The sequence below is a fragment of the Periplaneta americana genome, chromosome 7, assembly GCF_040183065.1.
Source record: "Periplaneta americana isolate PAMFEO1 chromosome 7, P.americana_PAMFEO1_priV1, whole genome shotgun sequence".
Lineage (NCBI taxonomy): Eukaryota > Metazoa > Arthropoda > Insecta > Blattodea > Blattidae > Periplaneta > Periplaneta americana.
In genome coordinates this window covers 43,231,585-43,246,979 of record NC_091123.1, presented here as the reverse complement: position 1 = coordinate 43,246,979, position 15,395 = coordinate 43,231,585, and the positions used below count along the sequence as shown (strand labels likewise).

The 15,395-nt window shown below is 39.8% G+C and overlaps 1 non-coding gene across 1 annotated transcript; it reads left to right on the top strand.

Moving 5' to 3' along the window:
- Positions 1-3,957: 3,957 nt before the first annotated feature.
- TRNAI-GAU (transfer RNA isoleucine (anticodon GAU)) lies at positions 3,958-4,029 on the top strand. The gene has a single exon. It is a non-coding gene; the product is annotated as a tRNA-Ile (tRNA).
- The last annotated feature ends 11,366 nt before the right edge of the window (positions 4,030-15,395 follow it).

The window sequence follows — 15,395 nt, the reverse complement described above, 5'->3', positions numbered from 1 at the left end:
GAAAGGAAAGAGTTGGACGAAGATGTGAGTGGTTTTCGTGGATTGCATATGCTGCATATTGTGTTTACTCTTTACACTGTTCACATGTGAAAACATAGACTGAAAACTCCGTTATGTCCCTGGAGTAGATCGGGTAGCATTGGTAAGCTGTCATTTGTGCCTTGCAAACAATGCGCAGAGACGATATCTTTAAACTTACCGTTTGAACTCGTCCGTTTCGAAAAGTGTTGAATGAGTCTAAATAGGAAAGTGTGAAATTATCTGTTCCTACAGCGCATAAAAGTTTAATTCGAGTAATAGATAGTATATATAAAAAGCAAACATTAGATATATGCCAAAGAGGTTCAAATCATTGAGTGCTACATCATCGTCTTCATAGTTGCGACATTGGCTACACTGTTCATGTCACATGGCCGCCATTTAAAATTGTCATAACATTAGGAAAATGTTTAGTATTCTTTACGCTATTATACATTACTTACTGTCTTACAATAATTATGAAGTGTCCATTGAGTTAGCTCTGTGGTAATCCGTCTACCTTCAGACTAGCCGGCCCGGGTCAGAAATTTTAATGTAAAATTTCTACCTCGGGACTAGGAGAGATGGCGCTGCACAACTTCTAATCACTAGATTGTGTACCAATATGCCTGGGTTAAATCCCAAATCTCTCTGCAGTGCATATGAAGAGAAGGCATATCTCATTGTTGATAGTGATTCATGCGTCAGATTGGGGATATCAAGTCTGGCAGCCCCCTTGGTGCTATTCAACAGGAGTAGACTACATGCCAGCACCGAGTTTCCCCTTCTCCCTTCCTAAAAAGGCAAGCAAGCACGCACGCACGCACGCACGCACACACACACACACACACACACACGAGTAGTACTGAGATTTCAACTGATTTGATTAGCTATGATTAGGTGGTGAGGTGATCAGTATTGTGATATTTGTGGCAGCTATCGATACAGTGGCTGAAATTGTGGTTTTCTGTTAACGTACACAGTAACGTATATATTATGCAAATCTAGTCTTTCAGGTGAAGCTCCCTGTAAAGCAGATTTGAATAATTTCAAGGGAAAAATTGTTCCGGGGCCGGGTATCGATCCCGGGACCTCTGGTTGAACATACCAGCGCTCTACCACTGAGCTACCCAGGAACTCCACCTGACACCGTCTCAACTTTTCCCTTTATATCCACACAACTCGCGTGGGCTGACAAACGCCAGAGACCCACAACGAGTGCACACAATCTCTGTGTGACTTGAAATTGTGGTTTTCTGTTAACGTACACAGTAACGTATATATTATGCAAATCTAGTCTTTCAGGTGAAGCTCCCTGTAAAGCAGATTTGAATAATTTCAAGGGAAAAATTGTTCCGGGGCCGGGTATCGATCCCGGGACCTCTGGTTGAACGTACCAGCGCTCTACCACGTTAACAGAAAACCACAATTTCAAGTCACACAGAGATTGTGTGCACTCGTTGTGTGTCTCTGGTGTTTCGTCAGCCCATGCGAGTTGTGTGGATATAAAGGGAAAAGTTGAGACGGTTCGGATGGAGTTCCTGGGTAGCTCAGTGGTAGAGCGCTGGTACGTTCAACCAGAGGTCCCGGGATCGATACCCGGCCCCGGAACAATTTTTCCCTTGAAATTATTCAATAATTTACTGTTATTACTGCGTTAAGCGTAACACCGATGTGGATGTATGAAACAAAAATAAATGTTATTCCTACATTTTTAAATTTGGTAAAATAATTTTTATTTCAAGAAAACATTCATCACCATGGTTTCTTTTAACTATAAGTAACTGTTTACACGACTCCATCACTAAAATTGCATCTACCTATATTTATTCTATTTAAATTAAGTTTAAAATAGGTTTACTTCTTCTTTCATGTAAGTTAAGAATTCTAGGTATTTTCTTGAACTTCAACTAATCATCTATTACGCTAATATTATGGATATTTGTGCCTACCACAATGACATTACCTGAAGAGTGAAGAAGAAAAAGTTAAGTAAGCTTACCATAAACTCATCCCACTTGGTGCCCAGAACTATAGCGTGGGTGCCCATAGTTGCAGTGTATGGGTCACTGTAGATAGTGATAGAACTCTTCACTTTCTCCGGCTCCTCGGTGACATTGGGATGTGTCAAGTCATCTACAATTTGACTTGGTTCCACCTATAACGTGAATATAATGTGTGCAATTTTATTTTCCCTCAGATTTCTACGTGAATATTACTTTCCAAAATTTTACTTTCCTGGTTAACAGGTAAATATTTTCACGTGTCAGAATTTCCTTTACATCAATAGGTCATTAAAGATGCACGCAGTAACATAATAAATGGGTTTCTAAATCTCTCATGATAGTTTTCTGATTAAAGGCTATCAAACAAAAGAAATGTGCTTAAGTGCCGCATTCCGAATAGTTCAAAATCTGTAGGAGCAGAGAGCAACATATTTACTTGAAAGAATGTAGTCTTCTCCTACCCCCTCCCATTGGCTTCTGATGGTATGCATGGTATGATATATAAAAACATTTATAAAAATTGTTTTATTGTGTACTTAATTCTTCTGAGAGGGCAAAAGAATATTTGTATTTCCAACAAACTGGGGTAAGCACACATATCCATTACAGCCTGAAATAATAATTAAGGAAGATATTAGTGTTCTGTTGGGTTTTCTTCTTTAATAAGTTATTTAACGCTCTATCAACTGTGGGTTTATCGAACATTAAAGAAACTGGAATTGACGATAGCGAGATGAGACCAAGAATTCGCCATGGAGTACCCAACATTTGCCCTGTAGTTAAACCTACCAACCCATGTGGGATTCGAACCCATGCCTGAATGCAGCCTCAGATTGGGGAAACAATTCCTTGTCCCTAAGCTATGCTAGTGATTAAAATTTGGGCCCTCTTAAAGCATATTTCGGACTTATGGGTAGCATATCTGCACATGCTCCATTCCATAAAATCTCATTGCCAAGTTTCTCTCTTTTGTGTTGACTGTAAAAGGTTCAAATGTTTACAAGCCAAAGCAATGTGCCAGAATGTATTTTACTATTCTGATCTGAAAGATAGGTCTACAAAGGAGAGATCCAAGCATTTGTGAATAAGTTATAATATTCAGAGAGGTTAATTTTCTCTAATAGCTAAATTAAGTTCAGTGAGTTGATTTTTCAATGTTTCTTATGATGCCTGACTTTACAGGGAGTTACACCTGAAAATCTTGATTTGCATAATACACGTCACTGTTCGTTAACAGAAAACCACAATTTAAGTCACACGGAGTTAGTGTGCACTCGAAGTTGGTTGCTTGAAGGTTGTCAGCCCACTTTGAGGTCTGTGGATGTAGAGGGGAAAAAATTGGATCGGTGTCGGTTAGAGTTCCCGAGTAGCTCAGTGGTAGAGAGTTGGTACGTTAAACCAAAGGTCCCGGGTTCGATACCTGGCTCCGGAACAATTTTTCCCTCGAAATTATTCAAATCAACTTTACAGGGAGTTACACCTGAAAATCTTGATTTGCATAATACACGTCACTGTTCGTTAACAGAAAACCACAATTTAAGTCACACGGAGTTAGTGTGCACTCGAAGTTGGTTGCTTGAAGGTTGTCAGCCCACTTTGAGGTCTGTGGATGTAGAGGGGAAAAATTGGATCGGTGTCGGTTAGAGTTCCCGAGTAGCTCAGTGGTAGAGAGTTGGTACGTTAAACCAAAGGTCCCGGGTTCGATACCCGGCTCCGGAACAATTTTTCCCTCGAAATTATTCAAATCAACTTTACAGGGAGTTACACCTGAAAATCTTGATTTGCATAATACACGTCACTGTTCGTTAACAGAAAACCACAATTTAAGTCACACGGAGTTAGTGTGCACTCGAAGTTGGTTGCTTGAAGGTTGTCAGCCCACTTTGAGGTCTGTGGATGTAGAGGGAAAAATTGGATTGGTGTCGGTTAGAGTTCCCGAGTAGCTCAGTGGTAGAGAGTTGGTACGATAAACCAAAGGTCCCGGGTTCGATACCCGGCTCCGGAACAATTTTTCCCTCGAAATTATTCAAATCAACTTTACAGGGAGTTACACCTGAAAATCTTGATTTGCATAATACACGTCACTGTTCGTTAACAGAAAACCACAATTTAAGTCACACGGAGTTAGTGTGCACTCGAAGTTGGTTGCTTGAAGGTTGTCAGCCCACTTTGAGGTCTGTGGATGTAGAGGGAAAAAATTGGATCGGTGTCGGTTAGAGTTCCCGAGTAGCTCAGTGGTAGAGAGTTGGTACGTTAAACCAAAGGTCCCGGGTTCGATACCCGGCTCTGGAACAATTTTTCCCTCGAAATTATTCAAATCAACTTTACAGGGAGTTACACCTGAAAATCTTGATTTGCATAATACACGTCACTGTTCGTTAACAGAAAACCACAATTTAAGTCACACGGAGTTAGTGTGCACTCGAAGTTGGTTGCTTGAAGGTTGTCAGCCCACTTTGAGGTCTGTGGATGTAGAGGGAAAAATTGGATCGGTGTCGGTTAGAGTTCCCGAGTAGCTCAGTAGTAGAGAGTTGGTACGTTAAACCAAAGGTCCCGGGTTCGATACCCGGCTCCGGAACAATTTTTCCCTCGAAATTATTCATAATTTAAGTTATTTGAAGGGTTCAGAACCATAGTGGCCCAAACGCCATTTACTGAATACGTAGAAAACAAGGTTAAAATTAAGTTGTTATCATAATTCAATGGAAACATATAGCAAGTAAAATAAAGTATACACATTGAATCTAAATGATATGTCAGTCTTCATTAAAGTATGGATGCATGTAATAAAAATTAAGAAACATGTTAAAGGAATTGTCATTGCACCAAATGAGTGGTCTCTGGACCAAAATGATCGCATTTTAATTATTTAAATACAATTTAAATTAAGTAACATATTAAACGATTTATCCTTCTATCAAACACGAATCTTCCCTGGATCAAATGTCTTATTTTAATTATGTAATTACTTTATATTTATTTCCAACGGGTGCAGCGGAGCGCACGGGTACGGCTAGTATTACAATAAGACTTTGATGTGTCGCTAAATTGTAGCATACAGAAGCTTGTTTTACCCAAATTCATCAACACACATAGATGACATTTTGGTACATGGCTGATATAATGTTGTTTGCATTCAATATATAATCTGTCATCATTTGATGTACGATACCGGTATCTAATTGTTTTTAATTTTCAGTATACAATACCTCACTAGCAACAAATATCACAAAATACGGTATAATCCTTCGAAGATATAATCCAAGTTTATGTTGCCAAGGCGAAGTGTCATGGCGGACGTGCACAAGGCTACTACACTCCTTAGCGATGAGAGAAAAACTGCGATCATGGATTTGAAAAGCTAATAATTTGTATAACTGTATGAAATCGTGGACGTAGTTTACAGACAGAACAAAAGAGTCGCATTGACACTATGCTTGAAGCTCAGGAAATCCGTACGGCAAAGAAACAAATTATTATCCGGGTTCGATCCCCGTATAAATGCAATTCCATCAAACATGTATGAGTACCACAGATATGCAAATAGTCGCAAAACCAGAATATATAATCCCCAATGACGGACAGGTAATGCAATGACAGCACATAGAGTGTACTCAGATGTCATAGAGTGGACTACGAGGACAGAAAATGGACTTGTAGGACGGAGAGTGTAGTGACAGCACAGAGTTTAGACTGAGAGGAAAAAGACTGAACTGGTAGGGCAGAGAGTGTAGTCATAGAACATAAATTGGACTGAGAGCACACACAGTGGACTGCGAAGACACAGAGTGGACTGAAAAGACATAGCACTGAAACGACAGAGAGTGGACTGATACGTCAGAGGGTGTAGTGACAGCACATAGAGTGGACTGAGATGACAAAGAGTGCAATAGTAGGACAGAGAGTGTAGTGACAGGACAGAGATTGGACCGAGAGCACATAGAGTGGACTGAGAGGACAGAGAGTAGAGTGAGATGACATAGAGTAGACTGGTAAGAAAGAGTGTAGTGATAGGACAGATTGGACTGAGAGCACATAGAATGGACTGAGAGGACAAAGAGTAGACTGAGAGTGCACTGAGATGACATAGAGTGGACTGAGCCTACAGAGAATGGAATGGTAGGAAAGAGAGTGTAGTGACAGGACACAGATTGGACTGAGAGCACACAGAGTGGACTGAGACAGACAGTAGACTGAGAGTGGACTGAGATAACATAGAGTGGACTGAGAGTGGACCGGTAGGAAAGAGAGTGTAGTGACAGGACACACATTGGAATGAGAGCACATAGAGTGGACTGAGAGGACAGTGAGTAGACTGAGACAACAGAGAGTGGACTGAGAGTGGACAGAGTTGACATAGTCCAGAGGACATAGAGTGGTGTGAGAGCAAAGAGAGTGTACTGAGAGGACATAGAGTGGACTGAGAGGACATGGATGGACTGAGAGGACATAGAGTGGTGTGAGAGCAAAGAGAGTGTACTGAGAGGACATAGAGTGGACTGAGAGGACACAGACTACATAGAGTGGACTCAGAAGACAGACTGAACTGTGAGTACATAGATTGGACTGAGAGGACAGAGAGTGGACTCAGAAGAGATAGAGTGGACTGAGAGGACGTAGAGTGGACTGAGATGACATAGAGTGAAGTGAGAGGACGTAGAGTGGTCTGAGAGGACAGAGTGCACTCAGAAGAGATAGAGTGGACTGAGAGGACGTAGAGTAGACTGGGAGGACATAAAGTGGACAGAGAGGACAGAGAGTGGACTCAGATGACATAGAGTGGACTGAGAGGACATAGAGTGGACTGAGAGGACATAGAGTGGACTAAGAGGACAGAGAGTGGATTCAGATGACATAGAGTGGACTGGGAGGACATAGAGTGGACTAAGAGGACAGAGAGTGGCCTCAGATTACATAGAGTAGACTGAGAGGACAGAGAGTGGACTCAGAGGAGATAGAGTGGACTGAGAGGACGTAGAGTGGACAGAGAGGACGTAGATTGGAGTGAGAGGACAGAGAAGACATAGAGTGGATTGAGAGGATATAGGGTGGACTGAGAGAATAGAGAGTGGACTGAGAGGTCATAGAGTGATCTGAGGGGACATAGAGTGATCTGAGAGAACAGAGAGTGGACTGAGACGTCATAGAGTGATCTGAGGGAACATAGAGTGATCTGAGAGAACAGAGAGTGGACTCAGAAGAGATAGAGTGGACTGAGACAGAGTGTGGACTAAGAAGACTAGAGTGGACTGAGAGGTCATAGAGTGGGCTGAGGGGAAATAGAGTGGACTGGGAGGACAGAGAGGACATAGAGTGGATTGAGAGGACATAGGGTGGACTGAGAGAACAGAGAGTGGACTGAGAGGTCATAGAGTGATCTGAGGGGACATAGAGTGATCTGAGAGAACAGAGAGTGGACTGAGAGGTCATAGAGTGATCTGAGGGGACATAGAGTGATCTGAGAGAACAGAGAGTGGACTGAGAGGTCATAGAGTGATCTGAGGGGACATAGAGTGATCTGAGAGAACAGAGAGTGGACTCAGAAGAGATAGAGTGGACTGAGACAGAGTGTGGACTAAGAAGACTAGAGTGGACTGAGACGTCATAGAGTGGACTGAGAGTACGTAGAGTGGACTGAGAGGACATAGATTGGACTGAGAGGACAGAGAGGACATAGAATGACTTGAGAGGACATAGGGTGGACTGAGAGAACAGAGAGTGGACTGAGAGGTCATAGAGTGGAGTGAGAGGACATAGAGTGGACTGAGAGGTCATAGAGTGGAGTGAGAGGACATAGATTGGACTGAGAGGACAGAGAGTAGACAGAGACGACATAGAGTGGACTGAGAGGACAGAGAGTGGACAGAGACGACATAGAGTGGACTGAGAGGACAGAGAGTAGACAGAGACGACATAGAGTGGACTGAGAGGACAGAGAGTGGACAGAGACGACATAGAGTGGACTGAGAGGACAGAGAGTGGACAGAGACGACATAGAGTGGACTGAGCGGACATAGGGTGGACTGAGAGAACAGAGAGTTGACTGGGAGGTCATAGATTGGACTGAGAGATCATAGAGTGAACTGAGAGAACAGAGAGTGGACTCAGAAGAGATAGAGTGCACTGAGAGGATGTAGAGTAGACTGAGAGGACAGAGAGTGGACTGAGAAGACATTTCTTTCTATATTCGAGTACGAATTATGGAGTGATGTCGCCTATACTCAAATTTAATTCCGAATTCTGAGATATAATTGCGTCCTTGGCATTCTCTATATTTACCGCCCCGGATACATTAAATACTATTATTCTTGGGTTTTTTAGTATGGGTAAATAACTTTCAAGCTCGTCGCCATAGACTTCATTTATTTTCTCCGAAACATTCACCAATTCATCTTTTTTCCCGGACTCATTACTTTGCCATTTTTTATGGTTTTCAAAGCATGTATGTCTACTTTCATTTGCGTCGGGTTGAGTTTTGACTTAAGCAGGGTCTTGGTATTCACGTAGGCTTCCGCGGCTGGTGTATATGATGGTGTGTGGATAAGCTTCAGGGCTTCTACCGCGTTGTCTTGGTGTTTGTGGCCGACGTTTCGACCTTTATGTGGTGGTCATCTTCAGGGCAGATGTTGGATAAGGAAATAGTCTGCGAGCTCGTGTATATATATATATATAGTAGTCTCGGTGGGGGGAGTACTTGCGGTGATAGGTCGTAGGTTCTCCTTCTGGTATCTGATTGCTCCTACGTTGTCCAATCCGGTTGAGGTCTGTATGAAGGGGAGTATTCATATTAAATACTGGCCCTCATAAGGTCCGAAAGAGTGACCTTGATACTGTGCCCGATGATTGAACTATCTCTGAGAATGAGCTTAGAAATTATTGTTACTGTCATGTTTACTATCTTAACCAACTTCAACATCAGCTGTCAGGGATTTGCTGAAAAATTGGGATCTAGAGAAGATCTGCTTAAAAAATTCATTCTTCTAAAAGAAACAGTAGTTTAGCCTGTAAATAGATTGAGTAGCAGTGTTTTAATTCTTTAAATTGTCTAAAAACAATATAAGTGAACGGCAAACTAACAAATATGTTAAAAGTACATTTTTATTTGTCGATATCTGTCCCTGGAAATTGTGAAATAATCTGGTAACTCTATCTGTCCTAAAAAGCTCACCTTTACCAGCTAGATATGGAGAAGCTCGACAGCAAGCAGATGAAATTGATAAATGATATATCTTAATAATAAGTTATATAACACTTTAATGCATATAATACTTTATATTCCGAAAATAATAATGGCAAACAACTCCAGGGTACTAGACATAAGCAGGAATTTAGAATATAAATTATCTTTATAAATGTTAAATAAATAATCAATCAATCTTCTTAACGTATCTAGTTGTTTGCTGACAACATAAAGTCCACTATAGTCCACTGTAGTCTTTTCAGTTCTTGATTTTCACGAGAAATGAGGGGCATTTTGATCGGTGTTTATTTGTAGATGCCTTTTGCTAGCAGCCAGAGTTGGGGTGTAGTCAATATATGTATACTGCAGAGCTGTGTCTTCTGCAACTGGTACTGATAATTTTAATTTAAGGTACTTCTTTTGTGGTTTATGGATGGCCAGTATAGAAGAATGTGTTCCAGATCTTCATCATGATTATAACACCACAGACAAGTAGGAGTATCAGAAAGCTGAAATCGGTGTAAGTACAATTGTGTGACAATGTGACCTGTTCTGGGTCTTGTTAAAAATGTTTGAACATGTCTGGGCAAGTTTTTGTACAATTCCACGTCATTTGGTTTCTTTTGAACGGACTGTAAAATTTTTACTTTGTCAGAAGAGAGCAAATTATTGATCCATAAGTTTATGAAATGAGACCTTACTGAAGCAAAGGCACTGGATAGAGATATCACTTCAAGAGATCTTGGTTGCAAATATGTTGTCTGTTTTGCAATATTATCGACTTTCTTGTTTCCAGATATGCCACAATGACTAAATATCCATTGAAATTAAATTGCATAAATTAGGTCAGATGCAACAGTGTTCATGAGTAAGATAGTTATATATAATAGAAGTAATATAATACAGTTATATGAACACTTTTTAATGTTTGAATAAAATTAATAAAATCGGTTAAAAACCATACGTGTTTCGGAGGTATGCTCCTCCATCTTCAGTGGTAGTACTACGACGCTGGCACAGATGTTCGACTGCGTAAGACTTCCTTAAGCTACGTTAAGCGGTCGAACATCTGTACCAGCGTCGTGGTACTACCACTGAAGATGGAGGAGCATACCTCTGAAACACGTATGGTTTTTAACCGATTTTATTAATTTTATTCAAACATTAAAAAGTGTTCATATAACTGTATTATATTACTTCTATTATATATAACTATCCATTGAAATGTTATTTCCTTTTTTATTTTTATTTTTTTGTTTACTTAGTTATTTCTGAATTTTATTTGAGTAACACACTGAAGAGCAGCATCAATAGCTAGCAATTCAGTGTCAAGACTGGAGGAGGATGAACATGGTATGAAATAACTTTCTTGATATTTTGGAATATAATACCAATAATAATAGAGATCCATCTGTACAAATTTAAAGGTGATCCTTATATGTGCTGCAGATTAGTTCCATGGCATATAACTTAAGAATGCATGGAGGATCATTTTTGGAATGATTTCCTGGAATTTGTCAGGAATCATACATTACAAAGATAAAATAAAAGTCGTAAATCGTGGGAGTCATAAGGTGAAAAGTTCTCGTCTAATAATTAATTATTTAAACCCATTAGTACCCGGCAGAATGATGGGGTCCAATCCTCCTAGTGTTAATATACTACTACTTCTGTTGTTGTTGTTGTTGTTGTTATTATTATTATTATTATTATTATTATTATTATTATTATTATTATTATTATTATTATTATTATATTGATATGGGATCTTGAATATAGTTTTGCCTAGGGTCGCAAACCTAGCACAGCCACTGCTCATGGTACAGTAAATTAAGGAACTTAACATTGCAATTTCTAGTGATTTTCATTAAGCTTTTCAAACTCATTTTACGTGCACACACTGCATGCATGTCAGTTGTCTTGCTTAATCGGCCGTTTATACGACATTCTGCAATATTAATAGCACGCGTCAGTAAATTAATTAAGTGGTTTGTTATAATAAATACCTGTTATCGCTATTAACTTCTTCATTCTGTGCTGTTTTCGTCATCACCATTATCTTCGTCGCCTGGGATTTGTCTTTACTCTCACTTCTCCATACACGATTGTCCTCTGTTCCGTCCAGCTCATTGGAGATACCGTACACTTTTTGAAGCTCTTTTCAATAAGAGGGAGAGATATGCGTGCCCATGCATCACAAAATTTAAGGCGCACAAACTATACACTTATCACACGTGAACTTGATTCTGACGCGCTTCCACTAACTAGCTCACTTACCCTACCATAAGGTTCTTACTATGTGCTATGGCGCACGCATTCATTTGGTTTCACGACGTAACGAATGACCTACACATGTACTGCTAATGAATGAAATGGAATGCGCACAATGTGCATAGGATTTGTAGTTTAGTCTTTGCAGAAGTTTGTGAGTGAGGTTTTCCTCTCGCTGCAGTTTTCAACGTGATATCGTCCGCACGACTTCTGACACAGTTCGCACACGCACTCGTCGTTGGGTTCGTGGTATCTCTTGGTGGCACAGATCTTAACATGTACTGCTAATCCAAACTCCATTTAGCAATGTTAAGAATTGAAATACCCGCGCGAAAAGATTATGGCATGCTCTACCAACTTAGGAGTTACGCGGGAGCAAAATTGGGCAATGTTGCCAACTTGTTTTTGAATAAGCCCCGCATCCGTATTTTTTACTTTTATATTTCGGGGGTTGGGGGGGGGGGGTATACACGAGGTATTCGAGAAAATACGGTATATACAGAAAAACTGAGTTTTTGGATACAAAATAGCATCTTAAAATTTGAATGGAATTCTGAAGAGCTATAACTGGAATTTCCTCACAAAATGTGTTTGGCAAAAATTATAAAACTGTTTGGAACTGTTTAATAACTACTGATAAAGACTTTTAGAACTATACACTTTACATATAAACTTTCGTAACATTTAAACATTTATTTCACTTGTAATAGTAAAAGTAAATTCAACTCCATGACAGACCAAATTGGCCCAAAGGATGGCAAGAGGTTCAGGCTCCCACTTTTAAGCACACTTAAATGCCATCGACCTGGGTCAGGCTTGAACCCGCAACTTCGGGTACAGAAGGCCAGCACTCTACAGACTGCGCCACCTAGGCCGATGGTTGAGTAGATCTCAGGACTATAGTGCTGCTGGAAGGATTAGGTAAATGGAAAAATTCATGACTACATCAGGAATCGAACTCACGACCTTACGGCTTGCAACCGCGACGCTACTGCGCCCCCTCTCCGTATAGTACAATATGCAAAAACTTGCATATTTAAAATACATGCCACCAAGAGATGGATCCACATATGCAGTGTACAAAATATGTGAGAAACTATGGCTTTTTCATTTCTTGTACAGAGGAGGGACCTGAAAGCTTACACTGTAGCCTGAGGCTTATTGTGCTTACCACTCCTATTTTGTGAATGACTGGGTAGCCGAACAGCCGTGCTCTTGTACAACTACAGCATGGTATGGATGATGATGATTATGATGATATGTGAATTAATTATGGTGAAATGAGTCCGAGGTCCAACGCCGAAAGTTACCCAGTAATTCTGCTTCAATTGGTTGAGGGAAAACCTCGGAAAAAAACCCCAACCAGATAACTTGTCCCAACCCAGGCCAGCTCATTTCTTGGTCAGATGTCACTCCACAGCGGTGGACTAGATTCTACATTAGACAAATAATTTGGAAATTATAGGCATATAATTGCACAAATGAAGGTGCTTGCAACTTGTTAACAACAATAGCTTGAATGTTAAATTATCCTATGCAAAGATAGTACCATGGCTGTCCTAAAAAATAACAAAAAGTATTTGCGTCAATATAAACAGGAACTATTGGTTTTCCACTGCTACTTTTTTTTAAAAGAACAATTAACAGTGCACCGAAAGTCACAACAAAATTTCTTCCTGAGGCCAGGATCGCTCGTGCCGGGTCTGCTTTTGCATTTTCATGTGTCTTCGCGGGCTTTTGAGGTTGCACTTAAAACTTTGTAACTGAGGCACAATTCGTCTGGCCTGGTCAGGTTTCACTCCTCCCAACCATGGGCCGGCTTCAAGGGTAGAGTGGGGTGGGAATAGGGTGACTTGTCTTCCTAAATAGCCCATAAATAACAAATATTCCAGCTCTTTGGCAGGCAGAGACCCACACTATTCTCTCCTTTTATGTCTTGGTTTATGACTTAAGCGAGGGTGTTGTATTATTGTACTTCGTGTAGTGAATCTGTGTCAATGTTACGTATTTCGGGTAAATATAAACAGAAACAAATGCCATAATTAATTCTGGTGTAGTTAATTCATTGTTAGAGTGTCCTTTTTCGAGAAGAAATAATATTGAAAGACAGGAAGTTTTAAATAAAGAGAGAGTCGACCGAGATACCTATGACATCGCTGACAATTTTTCTGACAGATAATCTTAAAACTCGAGTTTCTATGCATCCTAGTATGGTCAACCTAAATGGTTAAGTGGTAATGTGGTGCAAAATAAACTCCTCTGTTGGCCTTGTTTGTTGCTGTCAAAGAGGGGAAAAAAATAAAAAGAAAAGAAAGGGAAATTTCAACACATAATATGGGTTGCTTCATCAGACTGATACAATCACTGAAACTCGCAGCATAACAGCTTATTTGGTGAGTGAAATTATTATTTTTCATTATTAGTACCCTAATAATAATAATAATAATAATAATAATAATAATAATAATAATAATAATAATAATAATAATACAGTAATGATATTAATATAATAACAGTAATAATTAATCTCATAAATAAACATTTTCTATCGGAGGCACTTACACTATTTGCATCTGGCCTCACCCAGGATTTCGATCACCGGCCGCTACTGGATAGGCTTTGTGTTTGATCCAGATTTTAGCATTCTGGAAGGATAATTTAGGATTAGTAGTTTGTTTAACGGTTGTTAGCTTTTTTGCAAGAAGCTGCTTCATTTCGTGCAATTTGGCAATGTTCTGGTTTCCATTGGATTACAATTTCCTTATGTAATGCTTGAATTAATTTTGCAAGGGTGTGTATTTCTCTTATTTTAGAATTTTCAGGGTGTAGTGATCTTATTGCTTGTAGTCCTGCCTTGGAATCCGTGCATATCACAACTTTTGTGAATTTGTTGATGTGGCTCATGAGTAGAGCTAGGATTCGTATGTAGTAATAGCTAATATTTTTAGTCGGTATAGTTTACAGACATGCAAGTCATGCCCCCCACTCCTCTTACTTGCCATTCTTGTCATTCAGTATTTCCATTAGTTAGCGCTAAGGGTCCTTAATCCTCTTAACCACTCCTTACAAAACAGCGGGGGTTTAAAAGCTGCATTGTCTAGTCCTTATGACTTTTCCTATATTTCGAGTCTTGTCAACCAGGCTTAAAACCTTCTTAACCGGCATCATATCGACTCAACTATACTCGGCGTCATTCTTAACTCATACTACATATAAATCCTAGCTCTACTCATGAGTTGTTGAAGAGCTGTGTTAATTGCTTGTAATTCTCCATCATAGTGCGTTGCTAATGGATCCAGTGTGATATAGAACTGAAGATATCGCTGTACATTCCTGCCCCAGTATTTGCATTTTTGTCTGTGTATGTACGTAACCACCCAGGTGTGGGATATCACGTATATATGGTTTCAAGTGCTAGTTGTTTCAATATTTGAGGGGTAATGTTGCGTTTGACAGTAATATGTTCTACTAGGTCTTCTGGCAGTGAGAGTGGATGTTGGTTGTGGAAGTAGCTCAACTTTATCTGAAGTTGGAATATTATACTTTGTAATTTCTTGACTTCCTGGATAAAACCGGACTGAGTTTTAAGTTTGTGTTCTACATTTTTATAAGTTCTCCAGTAACCATTGATAGGGAATCGGCGTAATTTCTCATAAAAAGTGAGACTTTGTTTCTCAAACTGAAGCCCAAGGGAAATATTGTTTGTTACTATCTGTATAGCTGCAACTGGATTAGACCGTACTCCACCTGTTATTAATCTCAAGGCTTGATTCTGTACTCTTTCTAAGTCTGTCAGTCTTGTCTGATTTGCGGTTATAAGGGCTTCACCAATTTAATTCCTTTTCAAATCAACAATAAAAGTACCGGTATCCCTCATTTATTAGAAAAATACCCTAACTGGAGAGTACAATAAATCCTAT